We start from the raw sequence: 9031 nt of genomic DNA, 5'->3' as shown, positions 1-9031 counted from the left end.
GCCTTGCTGGGGAAATCAATTTGAATTAATTCACAGTGAGAATGTTGCATGTTGGGTGGTTTGATCTGATTTACCTCTTTCTAATTGGCATAGTGTGCATCCCAAACGGCACCCTATTCCCTATATAGTGCCCTACTTTTGACCAGGGCCCAGAGGGCTTCCATTAGGATAGGGTGTCATTTGAGTCGGAGTGATACTCTTCCTCCCATTAGTGTATAGTATGTGTTTTCTGTCTTCCTGCAAATTCAGAACAGGTGCAATAGCAAGACAGACGCGGTGTAAGGAATACAATTTGGTAGGGTACCAAGCATCTATGGGGGGGTGACACCTAATACATTCCAGTCGGGATCAGGTGCTTTGACCAAATTGTCTTTGAGTGTTTTTCTTCCTCTGTTGGGACTTTATGTCTCTATGTAACTGAACCAGATCGCAGCCTTGCTTAGGCCGGCGGCTTCCAATACTGCTGGTATTGATAAAAGGAGAGGTTGAGGATTTGAGATGTTCTGCCCGGAGGTCAGCGCTGAACAGTTGGCATACTATAAAACAGAATTGAACGAATTAGGTATAATTATGTTTTATGGGAGATTAATATGTTTATAATACAATAACATCATTGTATTAAATTTACATCACACAGCCCATTTTTCATTTTTTTTTGTCTCAGTCTGTGTATAATCTTCTTTCTTTTCTTTTATAAAGGTCACAGCTGAGATAGTATACTTTTGTTTCAAAACAAACAAAGTTTTCACTGTACAACAGACACTGCTGCTCCTATATCTCCTAAAAGCTTTTATTGTTTTTCATTGACACTTTAAACTAAGTGTTACTCCTGTCCTGAAGCTATTTCTTTCTTTCAGCAGTTAGTGTGCAGCCTTCATATAATGCCAATCTAATACCAGGTGTTTGTAATGTCCCAGTGCCAATGACAAAAAACGCATTCCCGCCAAAGTCACCAACCAACCGCCCCAACCGCCCCTGAGAAAATGCTTTGATGTTGAGGCCCGGGTTAAGACTGATTACCAGTGCTACTATTAGGTCTTGGTGGACGAAGTCTGTTCACCAGAGTTCTTGAGTAGAAACACCCTCAGTCAGAATCAGGGTGCGTCCCAAACGGCACCCTATTCCCTATATCGTGCACTACTTTTGACAAGATCTCTATGAGCCCTGGTCAAAAGTAGTGCACTATAAAGGGTATAGGGTGCCATTTGGAACGCACACTCAGAGTAGCTCTTTGGTGTACAGTACAGTACATACCCTGCCTAGCTAGGTCTTCAATGGCACTCAACATCATTTTCAGAAGAGCCAGACCAAACATGCCAGGGCTAGACCACAGGGTTGGTAGTTGGTAGCAGTCACAGCCCCTCACAGCACATTCTTTCTGAAGGGTGAAACTCGAGCTGGTCCTATTTTTCAGCGGCTTGTCAGACTCAGTGTGGTGCCGGGAGAGAAACTAAGAGGAACAACTGTTGTTACCTTTCTCTATGTCTCATTTCTTCAAAAATGTATTTTTTAAATAAATATTATTTATTTGTTTTATTATTTACATATATTTTTTCTTAGTTTAAATTCACAGAAGCTTTTGTGCTGAAATTGGAAATAGGGGCAGAGCCTGGAACAAATTTAGCCAACGGTCTTTGATGTATCTTTTCACCCTGTAGCTTCAAAACGCACCCATCCCCTTGTATGCATTTGACATGTTAAACATTTGAGTCATTTAGCAGACGCTCTTATCTCTCCACCCACCTCTTTGTAGCAAAAGCATCTACAATGTGGCTTGAATGGATGCAGGGAGGTATACCAGGGGGAACACCTTGGGACCAGATGTGTGGGTCTGATGATGACTGGAGAGAAACTTCATAACATGGGGTGGCAACAGATATGTTATATATACGGGTACTAAAAATAGGCATTTACAGTAAATATTCCCAAAAAATCTTTAGTGTGAATTCATAAAGGCCTTTGTATTAAAAGTCAGGGTAAGGAGTTTTGCTAGAGAATGCAAGGAATTGAACTTGGAAAACTATGTAGATAAATCTATAAAATTTTGAGCTCCCTTCTCCTTTTTAAACTGTGTGTGTACGCACGTGTGTGCCTGTGTGATAACACCTCAGTACTTTAAAGAGATTCGGGGGATTCAGAAAGCAGAAAATGAAGCCCAGAGTCCGAGCGTTCTGCCCTGGCCTCATGAAGTGGTCACTGTGGCATTGCTCAGTCTTGGCAGATGTTGTTTGTGGGGAGAGAGAGAGAGCATTGGGGGTGTCTGACTATGTGTGTTTATGTGTGTGTGTTTGTGTGTCTGACTGTGGCTACCCTCTCTGGCCCTGTGCTCTGGTCTACAAGAGAGGGTGGCTCCGTCTAGCCGCCCCTCGCCCGCCCACCCTGACCACGAGCAGCTCCAGGTCGAACTGCCTGCTACCTGCCTCCTCTCATTCCCCTGCCCTGACCTCAGAGAACGAACCCTGGCCAGCTGGACACGGCCTGAAACCTCACACAGTCACCACATAGCCACCACCAATGGCTGCTCTGGCCTGGCCTGCCACCCGCCAACCCACTGCCCCCGACCGACCTATCACCCAAAACATTACCATAAACTTCAGCCGCACTGCCAAGCAACACACAGCACAGCTCACAGTCAGACACAGTTAGACCCACTCTCCACCCCCGTGCCCAAGTAAAGATAGCTCTGCAGTGAAGTCTGAGGGACGAAGGGAGGAGGGTGAGGGGTTGGTTGAGGAGGTGGTTGTGTGTTTGTGTGTGTGAAGTGTGTGTGAAGTGTGTGTGTGTGTGTGTGTGTGCGTGCGTGCGTGGAGGCTCTCTTGGTTCTGGTGGTGGCAGTTTACACACAGCATAAAAACCTACCATGGTGTTTTATGTTCTGTGACTTGTGGTGTTGCCACAAACCGGTGGAATCAAACCGGTGGCCCCAACATTACTACTGCTATACAGTTACAGCAAGTTACTAAAACACTACTACTACTGTACAGTATGTTATTAAACCATTACTACTACTGTCTGTACAGTTACAGCATGTTATTAAACCATTACTACTACTGTCTGTACAGTATGTTATTAAACCATTACTACTACTGTCTGTACAGTATGTTATTAAACCATTACTACTACTGTCTGTACAGTATGTTATTAAACCATTTCTACTACTACTGTCTGTACAGTTACAGTATGTTATTAAACCATTACTACTACTGTCTGTACAGTTACAGTATGTTATTAAACCATTACTACTACTGTCTGTACAGTTACAGTATGTTATTAAAACACTACTACTACTGTACAGCAGGTTATTAAACCATTACTACTACTACTGTACAGTATGTTATTAAACCATTACTACTACTGTCTGTACAGTTACAGCATGTTATTAAACCATTACTACTACTGTCTGTACAGTATGTTATTAAACCATTACTACTACTGTCTGTACAGTTACAGTATGTTATTAAACCATTACTACTACTGTACAGCATGTTATTAAACCATTACTACTACTGTCTGTACAGTATGTTATTAAACCATTACTACTACTGTCTGTACAGTTACAGTATGTTATTAAACCATTACTACTACTGTCTGTACAGTTACAGTATGTTATTAAACCATTACTACTACTGTCTGTACAGTTACAGTATGTTATTAAAACACTACTACTACTGTACAGCAGGTTATTAAACCATTACTACTACTACTGTACAGTATGTTATTAAACCATTACTACTACTGTCTGTACAGTTACAGCATGTTATTAAACCATTACTACTACTGTCTGTACAGTATGTTATTAAACCATTACTACTACTGTACAGCATGTTATTAAACCATTACTACTACTGTCTGTACAGTATGTTATTAAACCATTACTACTACTGTCTGTACAGTATGTTATTAAACCATTACTACTACTACTGTACAGCAGGTTATTAAACCATTACTACTACTGTCTGTACAGTATGTTATTAAACCATTACTACTACTACTGTACAGCAGGTTATTAAACCATTACCACTACTGTCTGTACAGTTACAGTATGTTATTAAACCATTACTACTACTGTCTGTACAGTTACAGTATGTTATTAAACCATTACTACTACTGTCTGTACAGTATGTTATTCAACCATTACTACTACTGTACAGCAGGTTATTAAACCATTACTACTACTGTCTGTACAGCATGTTATTAAACCATTACCACTAATGTCTGCACAGTTACAGTATGTTATTAAACCATTACTACTACTACTGTACAGTATGTTATTAAACCATTACTACTACTGTCTGCACAGTTACAGTATGTTATTAAACCATTACTACTACTACTGTACAGCATGTTATTAAACCATTACTACTACTGTCTGTACAGTTACAGTATGTTATTAAACCATTACTACTACTACTGTACAGCATGTTATTAAACCATTACTACTACTGTCTGTACAGTTACAGTATGTTATTAAACCATTACTACTACTACTGTACAGCATGTTATTAAACCATTACTACTACTGTCTGTACAGTTATAGCATGTTATTAAACCATTACTACTACTGTCTGTACAGTTACAGTATGTTTTTAAACCATTACTACTACTACTGTACAGAATGTTATTAAACCATTACTACTACTGTCTGTACAGTTATAGCATGTTATTAAACCATTACTACTACTACTGTACAGCATGTTATTAAACCATTACTACTACTACTACTGTACAGCAGGTTATTAAACCATTACTACTACTACTGTACAGAATGTTATTAAACCATTACTACTACTACTGTACAGCATGTTATTAAACCATTACTACTACTACTGTACAGCATGTTTTTAAACCATTACTACTACTACTGTACAGCATGTTATTAAACCATTACTACTACTGTCTGTACAGTTACAGCATGTTATTAAACCATTACTACTACTCTCTGTACAGTTACAGTATGTTATTAAACCATTACTACTACTACTGTACAGCATGTTATTAAACCATTACTACTACTACTGTACAGCAGGTTATTAAACCATTACTACTACTACTGTACAGCATGTTATTAAACCATTACTACTACTGTCTGTACAGTTACAGTATGTTATTAAATCATTACTACTACTTTCTGTACAGTTACAGCAGGTTATTAAACCATTACTACTGGTAAATAAACTATATTATAAATATGTTACACCCGAGGATAGAGACGCTTCTGAGTACATGCACTCTTTACACCACTTGGAGCTAGAAGGAATCAAAATAAAAAGAATGTGGTGTGCAGCCAATGGGATCAAGTAATTTCATACACCCTTCCTGATGTTTTACTGAGGATTTGAAACACAAAGGACAGTCTAATAAAAAGGTTTACCCCTGAAACCACACACACACACACACACACACACACACACACACACACACACACACACACACACACACACACACACACACACACACACACACACACACACACACACACACATGTCTAGTCTGACACAGCAATGACGGATTGAGCCTGTATGTTTGTTTATGTGAAGAGCAGATTCAATAGGTCAATGAATGCTCTGCATACAGCATGTAACCCCATGCTAAGCCAGTAGATCAACAAGGTTGGCAGGGCTAACCGCAGTGTTTGCATGCGTGAAGAAAAGACTGAGAAGAAGGGGAAGGAGGACGGGGTGCCTTGTAAACTACCACTACCCTCCGTATTATTGGCAAACAAACTGGACAATCTACGATTAAGACTATCCTACCGACGGGACATTGAAAACTGTAATATCTTATGTTTCACTGAGACGTGGCTGAACGACGACACGGATAACATAGAGATGGCTGGCTTCTCCGTGCATCGTCAAGGCAAAGCAGCTACGTCTGTTAAGACGAGGGACGGGGGTGTGTTTCCATTTGTCAATAACTGCTGGTGCGCAATGTCTAATATTAAAGAAGTATCGAGGTATTGCTCGCCTGAGGTAGAATACCTCATGATAACCTGTAGACCACACTATCTACCGAGAGTTCTCATCTATATTATTCGTAGCCGTCTATTTACCACCACAAACTGATGCTGGCACTAAGACCGCACTCATCGAGCTTTATAAGGCCTTAAGCAAACAAGAAAATGCTCATCCAGAAGCGGCTCTCCAAGTGGCCAGGGACTTTAATGCAGGCACACTTAAATCCGTTTTACCTCATTTCTACCAGCATGTTACATGTGCAACAAGAGGAAAAAAACTCTAGACCACCTTTACTCCACACACCGAGATGCATACAAAGCTCTCCCTCGCCCTCCATTTGGCAAATCTGACCATAATTCTATCCTCCTGATTCCTGCTTACAAGCAACAACTAAAGCTGATGTGAATGCTACTCTGCAGTATTGTTTTTCTAGAACAGACTGGAATATGTTCCGCTATTCAACCAATGGCATTGAGGAGTATACCACCTCAGTCAACGGTTTCATCAATAAGTGCACTGATGACATCATCCCCACAGTGACCGTACATACATATCTCAACCAGAAGCATTGGATTACAAGCAACATCCGCATCGAGCTAAAGGCTAGAGCTGCCTCTTTCAAAGAGCGGGACACTAATCCGGACACTTATAAGAAATCCCACTATGCCTTCAGACGAACCATCAAACAGGCAAAGCTTCAATACAGGACTAAGATTGCATCCTACAACACCGGCTCTGACGCTAATCGGATGTGGCAGGGCTTGAAAACTATTACAGACTACAAAGGGGAACCCAGCCGCGAGCTGGCCAGAGACGCGAGCCTACCAGACGAGTTAAATTCCTTTTATGCTCGCTTCGAGGTAAGCAACACTGAAGCATGTATGAGAACACCAGCTGTTCCGGACGACTGTGTGATCACGCTCTCCGTAGCAGATGTGAGCAAGACCTTTCAATAGGTCAACTTTCACAAGGCCGTGGGGCCAGACAGATCACCAGGAAGTGTACTCAAAGCATGCGCGGACCAACTGGCAAGTGTCTTCACTGACATTTTCAACCTCTCCCTAACCGAGTCTGTAATACCTACATGTTTCAAACAGACAACCATAGTCCCTGTGCCCAAGGAAGCGAAGGTAACCTGCCTAAATGACTACCGCCCTGTAGCACTCATGTCAGTAGCCATAAAGTGCTTTGAAAGGCTGGTCATGGCTCACATCAACACCATCATCCCGGAAACACTAGACCTACTCCAATTCGCATACCGCCCCAACAGATCCACAGATGATGCAATCTCAATCGCACTCCACACTGCCCTTTCCCACCTGGACAAAAGGAACACCTATGTGAGAATGCTGTTCATTGACTATAGCTCAGTGTTCAACACCATAGTGCCTACAAAGCTCATCACTAAGCTAAGGACCCTGGGACTAAACACCTCCCTCTGCAAATGGATCCTGGACTTCCTGACGGGCCACATTAGGTGGTAAGGGTAGGCAACAACACATCCGCCACGCTGATCCTCAACACTGGGGCCCCTCAAAGCTGCGTGCGTAGTCCCAAGCACGACTCCAACACCATCATTAAGTTTGCTGACGACACAACAGTGGTAGGCCTGATCACCGAAAATGATGAGACAGCCTATAAGGAGGAGGTCAGAGATCTGGCAGTGTGGTGCCAGGACAACAACCTCTCCCTCAATGTAAGCAAGACAAAGGAGCTGATTGTGGACTACAGGAAAAGGAGGGACAAACAGGCTCCCATTAACATCGACGGGGCTGTAGTGGAGCAGGTTGAGAGTTTCAAGTTCCTTGGGTGTCCACTTCACCAACAAACTATCATGGTTCAAACACACCAAGACAGTTGTGAAGAGGGCATGACAACACCTTTTCCACCTCAGGAGACTGAAAACATTTGCCATGGGTCCCCAGATCCTCAAAGTTATACAGCTGCACCATCGAGAACATCCTGACCGGTTGCGTCACCGCCTGGCATAGCAACTGCTCGGCATCTGACCGTAAGGCGCTACAGAGGGTAGTGCGTACGGCCCCGTACATCACTGGGGCCAAGCTTCCTGACATCCAGGACCTATATACTAGGCGGTGTCAGAGGAAGGCCCAAAAAATTGTCATAGACTCCAGTAACCCAAGTCATAGACTGTTTCCCTGCTTCCGCATGGCAAGCGGTACCGGAGCTCCAAGTCTAGGACCAAAAGGCTTCCACCTGGACTATTTACATTTGTTTTTACACTGCTGCTACTAGCTGTTTATTATCCATCCATAGTCACTTTACAAATTACCTCGACTAACCTGTACCCCTGCACGATACCCCCGTATATATAGCCTTGTTATTGTTATGTAATTTTCTTGTGTTACTTTTAGATTTTAAAAATAATAATTTAACTTTAGTTTATTTAGTAAATATTTTCTTAACTGCATTTCATGAACTGCATTGTTGGTTAATAAGAGCTTGTAAGAAAGCATTTCACGGTGAGGTCGACACCTGCTGTATACAGCGCATGTGAATACAACACACACGATAACATATGCACTATACACACACATACACATGGATTTAGTACTGTAGATATGTGGTAGTGGTGGAGTAGGGGCCTGAGGGCACACAGTGTGTTTTGAAATCTGTGATTGTATTGTAATGTTTTAAACATTTTATAAACTGCCTTAATTTTGCTGGACCCCAGGAAGAGTAGCTGCTGCCTTGGCTCTATTAGAGCAAGCACATCCACAATCATAATCTAACTTACTTGGTTGATTTCTTCACTGTCTTTCAGATGTCTCGAATTAAATGACTGAGCCCTTCAATGAGGATAATATGTCCTCTCTTGTTATGCTCGTTGTTTTCTGTCTATATCAACAGTTTAATAGTAAGAATCTCTATTTTAAACCTTCATCTCATTGCCCTCTGAGACTCTAACACAACATCACAGATCATATGATCATAAACATTTCTGTAATATTTCTATTTTTAAAACGCAATACTTTACTAAACCTGTACTCACACACTCAAACAGTGTTGACTTTGTCCACAGAAAAAAAAAACTGCGTCTAAGAGACATCGCAATA

The sequence above is a fragment of the Salmo trutta genome, chromosome 7 (assembly GCF_901001165.1).
Source record: "Salmo trutta chromosome 7, fSalTru1.1, whole genome shotgun sequence".
Lineage (NCBI taxonomy): Eukaryota > Metazoa > Chordata > Actinopteri > Salmoniformes > Salmonidae > Salmo > Salmo trutta.
Note: the sequence above shows the minus strand (reverse complement) of the source record.